Source organism: Trachypithecus francoisi, unplaced genomic scaffold, assembly GCF_009764315.1.
Source record: "Trachypithecus francoisi isolate TF-2019V2 unplaced genomic scaffold, Tfra_2.0 Lachesis_group17, whole genome shotgun sequence".
In the NCBI taxonomy this organism is placed as follows: Eukaryota; Metazoa; Chordata; class Mammalia; order Primates; family Cercopithecidae; genus Trachypithecus; species Trachypithecus francoisi.
In genome coordinates, this window is record NW_022681462.1 from 100,686,157 (window position 1) to 100,706,454 (window position 20,298).

The 20,298-nt window shown below is 39.5% G+C and overlaps 1 long non-coding RNA gene across 1 annotated transcript in view; it reads left to right on the forward strand.

Annotated features, from left to right (window-relative positions):
* The first annotated feature begins 1,178 nt into the window (after positions 1 to 1,178).
* The window catches only part of LOC117063042, a 63,695-nt gene continuing 44,575 nt past the window's right edge, over positions 1,179 to 20,298 (forward strand). Inside the window, exon 1 of the long non-coding RNA XR_004428689.1 lies at positions 1,179 to 1,484. This is a non-coding gene — a long non-coding RNA (uncharacterized LOC117063042). The remainder of the gene's footprint in view (positions 1,485 to 20,298) is intronic.

Here is a 20,298-nt window from a genome sequence, read left to right on the forward strand (position 1 = left end):
ATGGTTTGGAAAATGTCAACATGGTTTCCTATTTTGAGCCCAACACAGATGATAGAACAAGAGGGTATAAATGAAAATTAAAGAAAAACAAATTCAGAACAGATGTCAGGAAGTGTTTCTTCTTCTTCTTCTTCTTCTTTTTTTTTTTTCCATGCAGAGAATCATGAATATGTGGAATAGCTTACCAGGCAATAGTTAAGGCAAAAAGAGAGAGGTCATTAAATCAACAATTAGATTTCAAAAACAATGCGATGTGGTGAACCAAATGGTCTTTCTCTTTCCTCATGTTTATATGTTTTGGGATGAATGACATCTTTGGACATCCCTCAAGCCTTCACTATGTAGACCATGCAGACAGAATTTGCAGATATTGTAATGTCTGTATTCCTACACTTCAAATGTGAGCTTGTGGAGTGTCATCTTGGAGATTTTCATCTTGGAAATCTTCCACTCAAACACATGTGCTTCAGGAGAAACACGAAGTGTGAAAATGTTAAGTTCCAAGAAAGCACAGACGTGCGTCTAATGAATAGATTTGGAAATGATGGGTAGACACGGACAAGGATCTCATCTACTGCATTTGCTAAATAATCAGACCCAATCTTAACATTTTAGCTTGTTCTACTCGTGGTTGTCCATGTGGCAAGGGGTCTTGGAGTGATAACATATCCTCTGTAGTCAGGGCCTATGAAGGGGTGACAGACATCTGCATGTACAGGATATGCCCTGTATTTAATGAGTTTTGTCTTGTGTTCTATATTGACTTTATCAGGAAGCCCTAAATGTCCCAGACTCAGCCTTTACCAATAAATTACAAAAACTGGCTCATAGAGCTATTTTTCTGCCATGGTAATTGGCACTTCAGTCATTTACCTAGCTGACAATCATACCTCTACACACAAAAATCTGGACAACCTCTTCTGGTCTTTCCCAAAGGGTCGGCTGAGGGAAGTCCAAAAGAGGGGACTGAGAAAAATTAAAAATACATCTTTTCACCCTCAAGAAAGGGAAAGATCGCTCTCTGGCCTGAGTCCCAAGGAGTGAACAAGTTTCCAGCTGTGAATGAGAGAAGACTTCCTATCAGGGCCCTTGCTCTGAAAATCAGCCAATCCCTGATAGCCTCACTTGTGTTGTGCTTCTGAAAAGCAGCCGGTCAGCAACAGCCTCGCTCCAGTAACTGCGCTCCTGAAGATCAGCCCATCAATAACAGCTCCATCTCCTGAAAGTCAGCTTATCAGTGACAGCCCCTCACTTGTAGACGACAGCCAATCTGCCAGTCTTCACCCCAGTGACCGTGCTTCTGAAAGTCAGCTAACTCCAGTGACCAGGGGTACCGCTTCTGTCCTGAGCCTCCTACACTCTCATCTCTGGAACAGGCTGGGTTTCTTCAAACCTCATGCAGGATCAGCTCAGGCTTGATTTGAGAGAGACTGTTCCTCCCTTACAATGTCAACTCTTCCTTGGAGGAAAATGAGAAGTGCCAGGTAAAAATCTACCTGCATAATTTGAAAATGTAACAGTTCCACTAACTATTACAGAGATTATCAAAGATATAAATGCCTCACCTTTTATGGCAACTGTGGGTACAAGTAATCAAAACCAGAACAAATTTCCCTTTGCTTTTGTAATATTTTTTTTTTCTCATGTGAAGACCCTTCCAAAAGCAATTTCAGAAACAAAAGCAAATTTTAGGAAACACGTATGTAGGGTTGAAGAAGATGATAAAATTTGATGATAACATGGTTTTTGTTTGTTTGTTTGTTTTGGCCAGAAAATAATATTTCAAGAAGCTGATCAGGAAATTCAATGTAATCCTGAAGTGTGGAAAAAATAAGTTATACCATGAAACATGGTATTTTGTGCTTGAACAAATCAAATTTGAAGAGCAATTCTCAGAGTGCCAATATATAGTGAATAAACTGGTCTATAATGCTAATATTGAGCATAATTTTCAATGAACAAAGAACAGAATAAGTTAGATGTGCAGAAGCTATGTTTTGAGGTAAAGAAACAGAGACACTAACTGTAACGAATTGTGTAAGGAAGTTCTGTAAAGCAAGGAACTATTAAGAAGAGCCAAATCACATATAATAAATATAGTTAAACAAGTATAAAACATAATTATTTCAGATTAGCCACAATTAATGTTTTAGTATTCATATGTCTCTTGCAACATTTTATTTTATTTCGGTGTACATATGTATAGGCAATTAGAAATAACTCAAATTGAACTGGGTGTTCTACATTTTTATTTGCTAACTCTGGCAACTCTACCTCACTGATACTTAAGACCTATAAATTTTACTGAAACAAAGGACATGTTATCTGGTTTATTTTCTCTGTTAGCCACGAAAGAGCATGTCATAGTGCTTCTGATAACCCAATTCAGTGCAAAACATGCAACTTTAATGACTAGAGAAGTGGAGAGGAGGGATGGTTGATTCTCTTGAATTCTAAGCTTTCCTGGTCATGAGCAAGTTGACTGGGAGGAAGTTAGTTCTCCTTTCTAAGTTTAAAATACTACAATGAAAACAATGTATTTTTAATACTTCACTGCTTAACACAACAACCACAAAAAATGGCTGTCTGAGCTGTATGGGGAAAGGGAGGGAGAGAAAAGAGGGAAGGAGGCAGCAAAGCTCTGCATCCTCAGATCTCATATCTAGTTTTTGTGTCTTTCTTTTGTATTATTAATTTCAAATACATAAAGCTACTTAAACTGACATAAGAAACCATATTCTAGTAGATGTAACCAGGTTAATAGTTAAATCAGAGTAATTTTAGTAAAATACATCATTTTAATTATATGAGTATTTAAATGCACTTCAAGCTGTCCATTAAAATATAATATTCTCTTATAGGACATCAAATATTTTTTAGTCAATATAGTTCTAATAAATGGGTCTGAAACAATTGTAAATTTCAGCTAGCCCAGTTTAGTATTGGTTCCAATATCATACTTTCTTACATAGAGAAGTCCCAATTGATTCTAAAATCATAGACTATATTTTATCTTTGGTACCAATGAGAATTTTTTCTTGCCATATGAATATATTCATTACATGATGATGATGCTAATTTTTATTTTTATTTGTTGTGGAGGAATGTCAAATTAATGAACCAGTTACCCTTCTCAAAGACTCTCAACACATGTTCCTTACAATTGTCAAAGTCAGTCAGAAAAGTAAGGTTCTTTAGATGTCGCTTGCAAACACTTCCTAGATTTCTTTTGTGTATGTGAGATTATCCCCTTGCTTTAACCTGCCTGTCATCTTTGATGACATTGAGCATGAGCTGTTTTCCCCGGATAGAGTAGTTTTCTGTTTATCTTGCAGAGCTTAGGTCTCCACTGGGACCACTAAGGACTTATAATGGCCTGGATTTCAGGCACAGAGGGACAGACTAAAACATAATTCTGTCAAATAAAAACAAATCTGCATTTAGGTAAGAAAAGATATTTTTCAGGAGGATTTTTGCAATAAGGAGGGAAAAGACTACTGCTGTAGAGAGAATACTCCCACCATAATATCTACAAGTCAGAAATAAATTTTCTTTTATAGTGGGATGTAAATAAGGCTAGAAAGAATCAGGTACAGGGGATACATGTGAGCAGGTGGTGTGGTGGTTCCAGTGCTTGGGGGTGGGCCAAATTTAGCGTCCTGTAGGGGAGGAGGGAAGCTTAAATAGTTTGGTTAAGGCAAGTTAGCAGGTGTTTTGTCCAGATTGGTCAATAGGTAAAAATAATTCAGTCAGTCATTTATGGGGCAACGAATGGAATTTGGATGGTCTATTTCTGCCTGTGTCATAGGCAAATAAACAGGCGCCTTTGAGTCTGCTCTAAGTCACAGGAGGAGAAGTGTTTCTTTGCAGAAAGCCTTTCCTAGAAGACAAAATGTGAGGAGATGTCTTTACTCTTTCCTGTTTTCTAGTATCACAAGGCTTGGGTAAATTGTCAATCTCATCTTGCAGTAAAGTAGGTGATAACTAACCAAGTAATCAATACATCCATGTGAGCTAGAATGCAGAAATATAATATACTTCCTGTAAAAATGAAGCTAAGCTATTTAATGACCAATACAATCAAGAGACTAATTGGGATGATCCAAACTTCAAACATGGGACAGGGCACTTTGGCTGAATTGCCTCTAAGGCACTATTTTGTCCATTTCCACCACTCCAAACCTTAGCATACTGACTTGCACAGTCCTGCTCATAAAAGGTTGAGTAAGCTGTAATCTCACTCCCTGGCCCTCCAAGCACACTCTGCCCTCCGGCCACATGGACACAATCAAAAGATCTTTCTCTACCTCAAGATTTGTCTTCATCCTGTACTACATGAGCAGCCCTCTCCTATTTCTCTGACTATCCAAATTCCACCCATTCTTCAATATCCAGCTCAAATGCCACTTTTCCCCCCAAAATTTTCTTGGTAGCTTATTTTTTCCCTCCTTCCTTAATTTGACCATCTAGCACACTTTTGTATTGAGCACCTACCATATATAGGGGTCAAAGCTAGTTGGGCTTTCTTTTTATGTCCATTGTTTTACTCGTCATTTAAGTATTACTCACAGTTCATGATTTATGATTCAACTTTTATTGTCACATAACCAGTGGCGTGCTGGTTAATGTTTACTAATAGCCTCTGTGAGGCATGTGTGTGTGTGTGTGTGTGTGTGTGTGTGTCTTCCGATTTGTAGCATTTTCTAATTTCAATGGTGTCAGCTACTCTAAATTTTGAAAGGAATACACAGAATTGGTTCTCAGGAGCCTGTATGAGCCAGCCCCAGGATGCTACTATACTTGACTGTGTAAACAATGCTTAAATAAGAATATTAATGCCTTGTTTACCTTACCAGATGACAAGACTCTGTAGGGCAGGAAGTAGTTTACCAATTAACAATAGTAATAAGGACACTACTATTTACCGGATGAATATTCATTGAGTAAATGAATGAAAAAATAAGTGAATTGAAACATGTTCAATATAATGCATAATTGATCATGTTTCCCCAGTGGCTTGCAGAAAATCTTGCATTTCATAGGTACTGAAGAATATCTGCTCATTTGCTGAATGAGGCACTGATTTTGTGGGGTTAATTTCTGTTCACTGGCTTTAGGCGTCATCGTGAAATACAAATGTAGCATAATTCTGTTAAAGCAGATATGTAGCATCTGGATTCACTCCCTTGCCCTTCCGTCTTTATTGTAGAGGCTACCTGTGTTTGATGTCCTCCATTTTAGCCACGTGCTTCATGAGAGTGCCCAGTCTCGTGTGTATCGTGATTGGTCCAAGCCCATCACGATAAATGTTTTGCCCTCACTGCTGATTGATTGGCTGAGGCATGCCCATAGGCTGGCAATATGGCCAATAACACTGAAAGAATGCAAGCCAGGGGGCTTGTGGGAATTTTCTCTCATTTAAGAATTGAAGTCAAGGAGAGAATTTGCCTCCTCTGACTTTATTTGCTGTATAGGAATGTGTGCTGCAGGTGTCCATCCTGTGATCACAAAGGAAGTGAGCTTGAGGACAAAAATCAGCACATTAAGTATGGGGAGCAGAGAGGAGGAATGAACCTAAGTTCTTGGCAATGCAGCTGAGCAGAAGAATGGACTAGTCAAGGAATTCTCCTCTCCCTGAGTATCTTATGCAGATAATGAATACCTTTATTGCTCAACCTACTCTTACCTACAATGTATCCTGGACGTATTAGTGTTGCTATCATGATGATGATGATCAACACCATTGTTATTATTTTGTTAAAAGCTGGCCTTGTTGCCTTCTTAGAAGCAAGGAATGCAGACAAATGCTTGGGTAGGTGAGAGCTGGTAGTGCTTGCTCAACGTGGTTTACAAGTGAGGTGGGAGTATTGCTGACTGAGAGTTGGATTTGAAATGGACTGTCTCAGCATCATAGAATGGACTCCTAAATGCAGAATCTTCGGAGCTGTATTTGAAATTTTTATCTAAGCAGTCTGATTAAGAGAGAACAGATATGCAGATATGTAAACAGGAAGGCAGAACTGCCCCTTATAAAATTCTGCCCTAGTGATATGAAGTCCAGAGCAATTTGAGAAATAGATGAAGAACACAATCATAAGATATCTAGTAAATCCACTCTTGGAGGATTTTGCACCAGAAGGTAAGAAATATCCCGCTAGTATAATGCCAAGTGTAAGAATATTTCTGTACTCAAATCAGCATGCCCACTGTATTAGCCGGAATTCTCTAGAGGGACATAACTAATAGCATAGCATAGATGGATAGATAGATAGATAGATAGATAGATAGATAGATAGATAGGGGAGCATATGAAGTATTAACTCACAAGGTCCCACAATAGGCTGTCTGCAAACTGAGGAGCAAGGAGAGCCAGTCCGAGTCCCAAAACTGAAGAACCTGGAGTCCGATGTTCAAGATCAGGAAGCATCCAACAGGGAAGAATGATGTAGGCTGGGCCCACAAACCCCTGAACTGTCCCCAAAATTGGCGGTTGGAGAAGTAGTAAGGACTTCTTTTGCACAATCAAAGCATGGATGTAGGAACAGAGACAGATCATCTATCCTTTGTAAAGTCACCTTGCATTTCTATTCCACCTTTTCAAGCACAGATTTAGCACCATCATTTGTGGCAGCTCCTGGTTTCCAGATCAGGATTATAAAACTACAGGTTATCCAGGAACCTAAAAGACATATTTTTAAAAAGTTGTAAAAGAGCTTACCACTCATATTTAAAGTCAACTAACTTTATCTAGAGATCTTTATGAGCCAGACCAGGGACAATTAGGAAATGAAAGATTTAAATAAGATGAAAGTAATTGTTCGTTCCTGCTCATATCTTCCAAATATTTCAGCATTTCTGAGATTGTTTTAAAAAAAAAAAAATTTGAGAGTTGGTTTTTAGGGGAATGTTTTAAACATTGATTCTCATGTTATCATTCTCCTGATGCAGTCTGCCAGGATGTTCCATTCAGCTGCCACAATCTGCTCATCCCTGTCTTATGAAGGAAAATGATTCTCAAATGAAAATCTCTCTCTTTTTTGCACCAGTATATTTCACGAAAGAATAAAGGTGTCAAGTTTCAGATTTTTTTTTTAAATTTTAAAATATGGACATTTCCCAAAACCTGTCTTTAGATGATCACATTCAAGGTGTTCACTTATGTATTTGCTACTCTTTCTTGGATATAACTGAGCTTCACTACATACAGTTTAATTCTGCTTATTAATTTATTTAAAGATACAGAGCATTCACTGAGTGCCCAGCAAAGGTAGTATCTAAACACTGGGAGCTGAGATCTACAGAACATATATTCCCTGTCTCATAGAACTCTGGATCAAGTGGGAATATATTTATTTTGTATGTTCTTCTCATAAAACGAGTCCAGTGAGAAAGAAACTCAGAAGAGCAGTTTAGCACCAGAGCATGAAAAACACAACCTTCTCCCACCTCAGTGTTCACCAAGACTAAGCAAAAGGGGTTTTTGAAACATATATGGATTTGAACCCTTCTGCAACTTATTAGGCAGCCACATCCTCATAGTCACATATTTAATTTCTTGCAGGCCAGGATTCTGCAACCATAATTTAGCCACCTTGCTGTATTGTTATAAGGGATAAGGGAGATGTCGCACAGCAGTTACCTTGTTAGATGGTCAACACATGCCAGTGGCCTTTCTCCTCTCCTCTTCTCTGAGAACTCCAAGCCTATCTCTGTATGCTATTTTATCCTTTTCATACTTCTAATTCGGTCTATCAACACAATAGTTTTGTCATGGTATTAAGTGGGTAAATAACTTCAAAATATTGATAATCAAAATGGGGAGCAAGAAATATATCAATGGAATATTTAAGCAATTCAATAGGGTATAAATCAACGTCAGTGTGCAGTCATATGACTAAAAGAACTGGAGGATGCCATGTTTTTTCTATCATTAGCAAGTTTTGATCTACTTGAGAACAGAGTACATACACAGGAGAGGTCTCCACTCATGAAAATATCTTCATTTATTCATTTGTCCATTCAACACACACTCACAGAAAGCCTATTTTCATATATTTAAAAATATGTTATGAAACTTTATTGGTCTAGATATATTTGATAAGTGCTTGAAAAGAGAAATAGCGATGAATCCTCCCATTCCCTTTTGAGAGGGAGGTGCTAGATTTATCCTCCTTGGGCTAAATCCCTCCACCCCCCTTAAAGAGGAAGGTGCTAGATTTTTCCTTGTTGGGCCAAATACACTAGGGCCCAGCTGGCACTGCCACTGCACCCTCCACTCCATGTAGTCTGAACAGGGAGAAGCTGATGGATGTTGAAGAGGCAGCACGTGGTAGCCTTGGCTGTAATATGGAGCTTCCCCTGGGCTATGTGGATCCCGAAGAAAGTAGCTAAACTTGGGATGCTTTGAAGAGACTAAGACCAAGAGAGTAGCCAGCATCACAAGGCTGTGGGATGGAGTCGCAGGCACAGGAGCTAGTAATGCGAGGGAGGGCGCCAAAAGGGGGCTGACAAGCTCACCATGTGTTTCTGGCAAGCATGCAGTATTCATGTTGCCCATGGCTTCTGAAAAACTTGTACATCCACCTCCAAAGAAAACTCCAGTATTGGAATGTAAGTCATGAGAAGGACTTCAGTGAACATCTCATAACAAAATCAATCCAGTTAAGACTTCTGTACGTTTTCTTAGGTTGTCTTCCTCTTTACTCTGACCCTTGTGGTGCTAGTCTCAGGAGTAAGAGGAGGTAACTAAACCAGGCAAGAGCATGAATATCACAGCACTATTCACAATAGCGAGGACATGGAATCAATCTAGATGCCCATCAGTGGTGAACTGGATAAAGAAAATGTGGTACAAATACACCATGGAACACTATGCAGCCACAAAAAAGAATATCACATCCTTTGCAGCAACATGGATGGAGCCACAGGACATTATTCTAAGTGATCTAATGAGGAAACAGAAAATTAAATTGACATGTGATCTCTCTTATATGTGGGAGCTACACATTGAGCACCCACGGAAGGGAATGACAGACACCAGGACCTCATTCAAGATGGAAGTTGGGAACAGAGTGAGGATAGAAAAACTACCCTCAGGTACTGTGCTCATTACCTGGGTGATGAAACGGTCTGTACACTCAACCCACAGAGCATATAATTTATCTGTAGAGCACATTCTGCACATTTACCCCTGGAATTAAAATACAAGTTAAAAACAACAACAACAACAAAAAACAAAACAAAACAAAAACAGACCACATTTCCTTCTGCACTGAAGGCCCTCTAGCTTTGGGTCGGGCCTGAACTAGGAATAGGGTGAAGATTTGAATCAGGTGAAATGGACTTTTCTAAACCTTAAAGTAAGTCCCAATTACCAAATTAGAAGATCATAAAAGATACTGGCCAGAAATTAGTGTAAACATGAACAGGAAGGGGATTGCTCCAAAGCGTGTTTGAAAGCAGTAACGGGAGGACAAATACAGCTCTTTTCCTATTACACCCAACCAAGTTGCAGCCCCCGCCCCCCCGTACACTGCTTAGACAGCCACTGAACTCGGAGCATTCAACATATGGGGCCCAATCTGCAGATGCTACTGGATGGGGCCTGATCAAGAGTCAGAAAAGTCATGCTCCCAACTCAGTACACACATTCACTCCCTGTATAGTCCTGGACCAGTCTTTGAAAATCTCTGACTGGAATGCAAAGCTCATAGCTTTCTTCAAAGATAATCAGACTTGTATTATTTTTTGACTTCACTTTAGTGCAGACTTGAACTCGCACAAATTGAGTAATGAGAGCCTACTTAATTGATTAGATACTTATTATTAAAAAGATGAAGGGGATAGGAAAAACCAACCATATCTCCTCGCTCCTTCCATTCACTATACTCATGAAGCCTTAGATGACTCTTGAAGGTACTTTGGGGGCTATGTGCTGATATCTGTAATTCAAGAGACCTATTCCCTCCAAGTAGTGACCATAAACATGGATCCATTAATACTCATTGATGTGCAAGTAAAGAATATCTCAGGGAATAGCGTGGACCCAGAGGTGGGAGAAATCTGGGATGAGACTGATAAAATCACTAATTGTATGACCCTACAAGGTGGGCCTTCACTCAATTCTTTTGGATGAGGGGCTCTGGGAACACCAACAAATCTAGGTTAGTAGTAATGTATTTTTAAATAATTCACAAACATACTTTATAAAGGAGTAAAATGGAGGGTAAAAATATTCCTGGTAATAAAACACAAAGAAAAATACTTTTCCGTTTTATTATCATAAGCATAGTAACTACTATGTACAAAACAAACATAGACCTTGCACTTTGCAAGCCTGATTTCGCTTCACAAGTATTATGCCCAGGAAGAAGACTCTAAAATTTAGTGTCCTTTAGCTAGTCAGTGGTAAAGACTGGATTCTGTCCCAACTATGGCTGTTTCCAAAGTGAATGCTCTTAACTACTGGGTAATACTGCCCTTCCTTCATGTTTGAGTGGAGCTTGGGACAAGACTTCTTTTTTTTTTTTTTTTGAGACGGAGTCTTGCTCTGTCGCCCAGGCTGGAGTGCAGTGGCCGGATCTCAGCTCACTGCAAGCTCCGCCTCCCGGGTTTACACCATTCTCCTGCCTCAGCCTCCCGAGTAGCTGGGACTACAGGCGCCCACCACCTCGCCCGGCTAGGTTTTGTATTTTTTTAGTAGAGACGGGGTTTCACCATTTTGGCCAGGATGGTCTCGATCTCCTGACCTCGTGATCTGCCCGTCTCAGCCTCCCAAAGTGCTGGGAAGACTTCTTAAATGAAACCTCAGAATAATGCCTTGTCATTATTTCTCAGAACAGTTTGACTTCAACTGACAAACATTTATTGGACACTTACTATTGTAATAATTCACCATCCCTTGCAATCCATTTCCTTAGTAAGAAAAAGTGTTGGAACTCCTTTTTATCCACTGAAAGAATGTTGGCTCCTGGTGGCTAGAGTTTCAGATCATCTGTATTGGGAATGATTGCAATAAAAGAGGGACAAAGATGTCATCAACAGATAAAAACAAACAGAATGGAGGACATTAAAAAATGTGATTTGTGCAATGAGGTCTTGAGAGAGAGAAAGAAGGAAAGATGGAGTGATGGCAGCCTAGATGTGGCACTGCATGGCTGGGTTCCTCAGAGCTAGGCACCCCACAGGGATCTCATGGCCCGCACTCTAACATGGGCTTACATGGAAAAAGCTAGCAAAATCTAGGAAAATGGTGAAAAATACTTACAAATATTTTTATGTCTCACAAATCCACAAAACTTTGCTTGTTATGGCATAACCTAGGGTGCAAAAGGGAGGACATTTTCATACATAAGACCAAGCATTTATTGAATATTTGATGAAGGACCAGATGAAGGCAAAATAAACGACCTCTAGTCTATTTATAATCTACAACGAAGTCAGATGAATTCACAACCATCTTAGTGACACCAAAAAAATGATTATTGAGACTGTCTAAACAGTGAGAAAAGGAAATTAATTTGCAAACCGCATTATTACTCAGCTAGCATTCTTAGTATGACAGTATTAATTTGTTTGTTATAGGTAGCTTTAATATTGTATTTAGTTTGATTGCACTGTGGTCTGAGAGACAGTTTGTTATAATTTCTGTTCTTTTACATTTGCTGAGGAGTGCTTTACTTCCGACTATGTGGTAAATTTTGGAATAAGTGCGACGTGGTGCTGAGAAGAATGTATATTCTATTGATTTGGGGTGGAGAGTTCTGTAGATGTCTATTAGGTCCGCTTGGTGCAGAATTGAGTTCAATTCCTGGATATCCTTGTTAACTTTCTGTCTTGTTGATCTGTCTAATGACAGTGGGGTGTTAAAATCTCCTATTATTATTGTGTGGGAGTCTAAGTCTCTTTGTAGGTCTCTAAGGACTTGTTTTATGAATCTAGGTGCTCCTGCATTGGGTGCATATGTATTTAGGATAGTTAGCTCTTCTTGTTGAATCGATCCTGTTACCATTATGTAATGGCCTTCTTTGTCTCTTTTGATCTTTGGTGATTTAAAGTCTGTTTTATCAGAGACTAGGATTGCAACCCCTGCCTTTTTTTGTTTTACATTTGCTTGGTAAGAAACTCACTCAAAACCACTCAACTACATGGAAACTGAACAACCTGCTCCTGAATGACTACTGGGTACATAAAGAAATGAAGGCAGAAATAAAGATGTTCTTTGAAACCAATGAGAACAAAGGCACAACATACCAGAATCTCTGGGACACATTTAAAGCAGTGTGTAGTGGGAAATTTATAGCACTAAATACCCACAAGAGAAAGCAGGAAAGATCTAAAATTGACAGCCTAACATCACAATTAAAAGAACTAGAGAAACAAGACCAAACACATTCAAAAGCTAGCAGAAGGGAAGAAATAACTAAGATCAGAGCAGAACTGAAGGAGATAGAGACACAAAAAACCCATCAAAAAGTGGGGAAAGGATATGAACAGACATTTCTCAAAAGAAGACATCCATACAGCCAACAGACACATGAAAAAATGCTCATCATCACTCGCCATCAGAGAAATGCAAATCAAAACCACAATGAGATACCATCTCACACCAGTCAGAATGGCAATCATTAAGAAGTCAGGAAACAACAGGTGTTGGAGAGGATGTGGAGAAATAGGAACACTTTTACACTGTTGGTGGGATTGTAAACTAGTTCAACCATTATGGAAAACAGTATGGCGATTCCTCAAGGATCTAGAACTAGATGTACCATATGACCCAGCCATCCCACTATTGGGTATATACCCAAAGGATTATAAATTACTCTACTACAAAGACACATGCACACGTATGTTTATTGCGGCACTATTCACAATAGCAAAGACTTGGAATCAACCCAAATGTCCATCTGTGACAGACTGGATTAAGAAAATGTGGCACATATACACCATGGAATACTATGCAGCCATAAAAAAGGATGAGTTTGCGTCCTTTGTAGGGACATGGATGCAGTTGGAAACCATCATTCTTAGCAAACTATCACAAGAAGAGAAAACCAAACACCGCATGTTCTCACTCATAGGTGGGAACTGAACAATGAGATCACTTGGACTGGGGAAGGGGAACATCACACACGGGGGCCTATCATGGGGAGGGGGGAGGAGGGAGGGATTGCATTGGGGAGTTATACATGATATAAATGATGAATTGATGGGTGCTGATGAGTTGATGGGTGCAGCACACCAACATGGCATAAGTATACATATGTAACAAACCTGCACGTTATGCACATGTACCCTAGAACTTAAAGTATAAAAAAAAAAAAAAAAAAACCCTTCAAAAAATCAATGAATCCAGGAGCTGGTTTTTTGAAAAGATCAACAAAATTGACAGACCGCTAGCAGGACTAATAAAGAAGAAAAGAGAGAAGAATCAAATAGACCCAATAAAAAGTGATAAAGGGGATATCACCACCGATCCCACAGAAATACAAACTACTATCAGAGAATACTATAAACACCTCTACACAAATAAACTGGAAAATCTAGAAGACATAGATAAATTCCTGGACACATACACTCTCCCAAGACTAATCCAGGAAGAAGTTGAATCCCTAAATAGACCAATAACAGGCTCTGAAATTGAGGCAATAGCCTCAATTTATAGCCTGCCAACCAAAAAAAGTCCAAGACCAGATGGATTCACAGCCAAATTCTACCAGATGTACAAGGAGGAACTGGTACCATTCCTTCTGAAACTATTCCAATCAGTAGAAAAAGAGGGATTCCTCCCTAACTCATTTTATGAGGCCAGCATCATCCAGATACCAAAGCCTGGCAGAGACACAACAAAAAAAAGAGAATTTTAGACCAATATCCCTGATGAACATCGATGCAAAAATCCTCAATAGAATACAGGCAAACTAGCAGCACATCAAAAGCTTGTCCACCATGATCGAGTGGGCTTCATCCCTGGGATGCAAGGCTTGTTCAACATACGCAAATCAATAAATGTAATCCAGCATATAAACAGAACCAAAGACAAAAACCACATGATTATCTCAATAGATGCAGAAAAGGCCTTTGACAAAATTCAACGGCCCTTCATGCTAAAAACTCTCAATAAATTAGGTATTGATGGGATGTATCTCAAAATAATAAGAGCTATTTATGACAAACCCACAGCCAATATCATACTGAATGGGCAAAAACTGGAAGCATTCCCTTTGAAAACTGGCACAAGACAGGGATGCCCTCTCTTACCACTCCTATTCAACATAGTGTTGGAAGTTCTGGCCAAGGCAATCAGGCAGGAGAAAGAAATAAAGGGTATTCAATTAGGAAAAGAGGAAGTCAAATTGTCCTTGTTTGCAGATGACATGATTGTATATTTAGAAAACCCCATCGTCTCAGTCCAAAACCTCCTTAAGCTGATAAGTAACTTCAGCAAAATCTCAGAATACAAAATCAATGTGTAAAAATCACAAGCATTCTTATACACCAACAACAGATAAACAGAGAGCTAAATCATGAGTGAACTCCCATTCATAATTGCTTCAAAGAGAATAAAATACCTAGGAATCCAACTTACAAGGAATGTGAAGGACCTGTTCAAGGAGAACTACAAACCACTGCTTAACAAAATAAAAGAGGACACAAACAAATGGAAGAACATTCCAAGCTCATGGATAGGAAGAATCAATATGGTGAAAATGGCCATACTGCCCAAAGTAATGTATAGATTCAATGCCATCCCCATTAAGCTACCAATGACTTTCTTCACAGAATTGGAAAAAACTACTTTAAAGTTCATATGGAACCAAAAAAGAGCCCTCATTGCCAAGTCAGTCCTAAGCCAAAAGAACACAGCTGGAGGCATCACACTACCTGACTTCCAACTGTACTACAAGGCTACAGTAACTAAAACAGCATGGTACTGGTACCAAAACAGAGATATAGACCACTGGAACAGAACAGAGCCCTCAGAAATAATACCACACATCTACAACCATCTGATCTTTGACAAACCTGACTAAAACAAGAAATGAGGAAAGGATTCCCTATTTAATAAATGGTGCTGGGAAAACTAGCTAGCCATATGTAGAAAGCTGAAACTGGATCACTTCCTTACACCTTATACGAAAATTAATTCAAGATGGATTAAATACTTAAATGTTAGACATGAAACCACAAAAACCCTAGAAGAAAACCTAGGCAATACCATTCAGGACATAGGCATGGGCAAGGACTTCATGTCTAAAACACCAAAAGCCAAAACTGACAAATGGGATCTAATTAAACTAAAGAGCTTCTGCACAGCAAACGAAACTACCATCAGAGTGAACAGGCAACCTACAGAATGGGAGAAAAGTTTTGCAATCTACTTATCTGACGAAGGGCTAATATCCAGAATCTACGAAGAACTCAAACAAATTTACAAGAAAAAAAAAAACAAACAAAAATCATCAACAAGGGGCGAAGGATATGAACAGACACTTCTCAAAAGAAGACATTTATGCAGCCAACAGACACATGAAAAAATGTTCATCATCACTGGACGTCAGAGAAATGCAAATCAAAACTATGATGAGATACCATCTCACACCAGTTAGAATGACAATCATTAAAAAGTCAGGAAACAACAGGTGCTAGAGAGGATGTGGAGAAATAGGAACACTTTTACACTGTTGGTGGAACTGTAAACTAGTTCAACCGTTGTGGAAGACAGTGTGGTGATTTCTCAAGGATCTAAAACTAGAAATACCCTTTGACCCAGCCATTCCATTACTGGGTATATATCCAAAGGATTATAAATCATGCTGCTCTAAAGACACATGCACATGTATGTTTATTGTGGCCTATTCACAATAGCAAAGACTTGGAACCAACCCAAATGTCCATCAATGATAGACTGGATTAAGAAAATGTGGCACACATACACCATGGAATACCCTGCAGCCATAAAAAAGGATGAGTTCATGTCTTTGTAGGGACATGGATGAAGTTGGAAACCATCATTCTGAGGAAACTATCGCAAGGACAAAAAACTGAACACCGCATGTTCTCACTCAAAGGTGGGAATTGAACAATGAGAATGCTTGGACACAGCAAGGGGAACATCGCACACTGGGGCCTGTCATGGAGTGGGGGGAGGGGGAGGGATAGCATTAGGAGATATACCTAATGTAAATGACAAGTTAATGGGTGCAGCACACCAACATGGCACATACATACATATGTAACAAACCTGCACATTGTGCACATGTACCCTAGAACTTAAAGTATCTATATATATATAGATAGATAAATATAATTTATTGTTTATTTTGGTAAAATATAGATATTATATAATTTGTCATTTTAACAATTTTTAAGTGTCCAGTTCATTGCTATTACTGTGTAACCATCACCACCATCCAGATGTAGAATTTTCCATCTTTCCAAAGTGAAATTCTGTACCCATTAAACACTAACTCCTCATTTCCACTCCCTTCAACCCCTGGTAACCTCTGTTTTGCTTTCTGTCTTTATGAGTTTGACTGTTCTGGATACCGCACATATAATATTTATCCTTTTGTGTCTGGCTTGTTTCACTTAGCATAATGTCAAGGGTCATTCATGTGGTAGCACACATCAGATTTTCATTACTTTTTAAGGCTGAATAATATCCCATTATATGTATTTACCACATTTTGTTTATCCACTCATCTGTCAATGGACATTTGGATTGTTTTCACATTTTGGATATTGTAAATAAAGCTGCTAAGAACATTGGAGTACAAATATTGTTCAAATCCTTACTTTGAATTCTTTTGAGTAACACTCAGAAGATGAATTGCTGGATTTTATTGTAACTCTGTAGTTAAAATTTCGAGGAACAGCTACACTGTTTTGTACAGAACCTGAACCATTTTACGTGTCTAAAAGCAAAGCACAAGGGTTACTATATTATATCCTGTTGAGTGTGAAGACACTTACTTCCTAAGAGTTTGCATACCCCCTCCCCACTACATTTTCTCCACACAGATTCAATTCTAACCTTTTTTATTAGTCCATCATCATACTGCCAATAAAGATGTACCCAGGACTGGGTAATTTATAAAGGAAAGGTTTAATTGACGCACAGTTCCACAGTGCTGAGGAGGCCTCAGGAAACTTACAATCATGGTGGAAGGAGAAGCAAACACATCCTTCTTCACATGGTGGCAGGAAGGAGAAGTGCTGAGTGAAGAGGGGAAAAGCCCCTTATAAAACCATCAGATCTTGGGAGAACTCACTTATCACAAGAACAGCATGAGGGTAACCACCCCCATGATTAAATTACCTCCCACTGAGTCCCTTCCATAACAGGTGGGGATCATAGGAAATACAACTCAAGATGAGAAGTGGGTAGGGTCACAGCCAAACCGCATCACCCTTAAATCACAAATTCAACTTGGCAGGTTGCAGAGTGGAGGGATATTCTAAATGGGATTTCTGTGAGAGGGTAGAAAATAATAACAGAGCATTGACACTTTTTCAAACATTTTTTACAAATATTATTTCATTTAATCGTCACAATACTGTGAAGCAGGCATCATTATCATCATGATTGTCAATTGACAGGCAGGTTATTGGAGGTTGATTGGCTTATGTGACTTCCAATGTGCTATTGAAGTGCCCGGGGTGTGAAGTTCAACAGATCTATCTGGCTCTGCCACTCTGAGCAGGCCTTCAGCAAATACTGTGATAATTTGCTAAGGTAAGTACCTGCCTGTCCCCTGCAGCTGAGGTCCATGGCTGAGCCCTCCTACTGTGACAGCTGACTCATTCCTGGGTGACTCAGAGTGTCTCTGTCTGCTGTATATGCAGCGATTTGTATTCAATTATTAAAAATTTAGTTTGTTTGTGAAATAATTGTCCATCCCCTCCCCCCCAAAAAAAGGCCAACTGCTAGTGCAGATGATGAAAATGAAGAAAAAGTGAGACAAGCTAAGGCACGTACGTTTCTTCGCCAGAATATAAAAGTGAGTAAACTAAAGAGAGAAATTAATTCAGCAGTGGCTCAGATCTGAGGAATGAACAAGTTCACCAATTTCTCTCTACAGAAATGAGAAAAAGACATTTGTGAAACTGTTGCAAATGATCCAGCCAGTGAAAAAATTGCTCATCAAGTGAGAGATAAGACTTAAGTGAAAACTGAAAAGGGGGTTAATGTGTGGAGTGAGAACATGCACAGGAAACACACGACTTATGATGGAAACGGGGCTCGGCAGGAAGCCCAGATCCTGTACAAACATTTCCATGAAGCAGCAGATGGGAAGGCTCCAGAGTGGCTCCTCAACCAACCTTTGCTGTGAGTGCAATTGATTGGAAAAATGGAAGAAGTATTTCTTTTTCTTGGATGATGCAAAGTAACAAGGAGAAATGGCACCCATTAACCTCTTGGTCGATGTCCAGTTTTCTTCTGCACTCAAAAGGATCCTCAAGAGGAACGTGGTAGACCAGAAGAAGAGTCAGACACTGCTTTAGACATCTCTGTTGAGGCCAAAGTGTCTTCTGAACACAAGTATCCAGGAAGAAAGCAAACTCCAAGATGAAAGGCAGCCAAAGACAGAGTCTTCTAGACTTTGGGGATATGGTGGGCTTTAAGGTTGAGCCAAGTTTGCTGAACCATTCCTTAAACTCCCATTTAGAAGCAAGGCTAAAAACTTCATAGCCATATAGTAACAATGTAGGAAAACAATGTTGGGATTATGGCACATTTCCTTTCCCCAGGAAAACTATATTATCCGAGTGGAATTTGGATTTCTAAAGATCTCAAGACCCTTGTCTCCTGTTGTAGCTGGGGATGTGGATCCTAAAAACACCCTGCTAAGAGGTGGGTGGGCCATGCTTCAAACACAGACACATTTGACTCCAAAGTCTAGGTCCTTTTGACTCTTCTCTACCAACTTTCAGAAGTTGGTCAGCAAACTTACTCCCCAAAACCATGGAATCGGGGCTAAGATTTATGCAAAGGTCTAGAGTCCTTTCCTGGTCCCTCAGCCCTTCCTTCCCTCTACTCTACTGCTGGGGAGTAGTGGGCAGTTTGCTAAATGGCACCTCCATCTAGGCACATCATATAAAATACGGCAAACTCCCGTCATGTGATAAGCTCCATTTTGATTTTATATGTTGTAAAGATATTTTTCTATCAATACCGTTCACAATTTAATTACAATAATTAGCATAGTTTTCCAATATTATTTTTGCATTTGATTATATGCCTAAAAATGTTGCAGCTGTGTTTACCTATATGCCTTTTGTCTTAGGCTTCATTTAAAATGAGAAGTAAATATCATTTTTATATATAGCTTTCCACTTGCTTTGTGAACTATTTTCATAATACCCCAATTTAGCCACAAACATCCTCTGGTGTGCTCAGATCTCTCCAATTAGGGTGAGAGGGGGACAGAAATCAGGGGACAACATCGGTTCCCTGGCCCTAGCAAGCGACGATTCCAAGTACGAGGAAAATAAATATATTTTTCTTCATAAAAACAATGTAGATAATTTGTAGTCCTATTTGGCTATCCATATCGTTGCAGGCAAAATGGAACAAAACAAAATCCTTTTTGGCGACTCTACCTCAGAGGAGGGAAAGAAAGCGAGTTGCTGACCAGAAGCCAATTTCATCTTGACTGTTTGGAAAAAACGAAAAAGACAAAAGCTTTTAAAGACCACATGGCACAATTCAACAGCAGATCAGAGCATTAGGCTGCTTCTCCATGTGGAGTCTGGGTTAGGGCTGGAGCACCCTGTGGTAGGTGATGCTGCAGGGAGGAAGTGAGGTCGAACTGTCAACTCAGCATCCTGCCTAGATCTGGACCATGGGCATTAGGACCTGGAACTTCAGACAGATTCTGGGGTCCTGAATGCAGAAGGTGCAAGTGGATAATTCAGATACACATAGGGAAGTCTGAGCACATTAATTGCTGACTGGGATTGATGATTTCAGTGAAGATTGAAGAGATTGTTGAAACATAAATGCAGAAAACTCAATCGTATACTTGGGAAACATATCTAAATCATGCATCTGCCAGGAAGGCCGGGCATTAGAGTGGTTTGTTTGTTTGTTTGTTTGTTTGAGATGGAGTCTTGCTCTGTCGCCCAGGCTGGAATGCAGTGGTATGATCTCGGCACACTAAAACCTCCGTCTCCCAGGTTCAAGCAATTCTCCTGCCTCAACCTCCTCAGGAGCTGGGATTACAGGCGGGCACCACCATGCCTGGCTAATTTTTGTTAGAGACGGGGTTTCATCATGTTGGCCAGGCTGGTCTT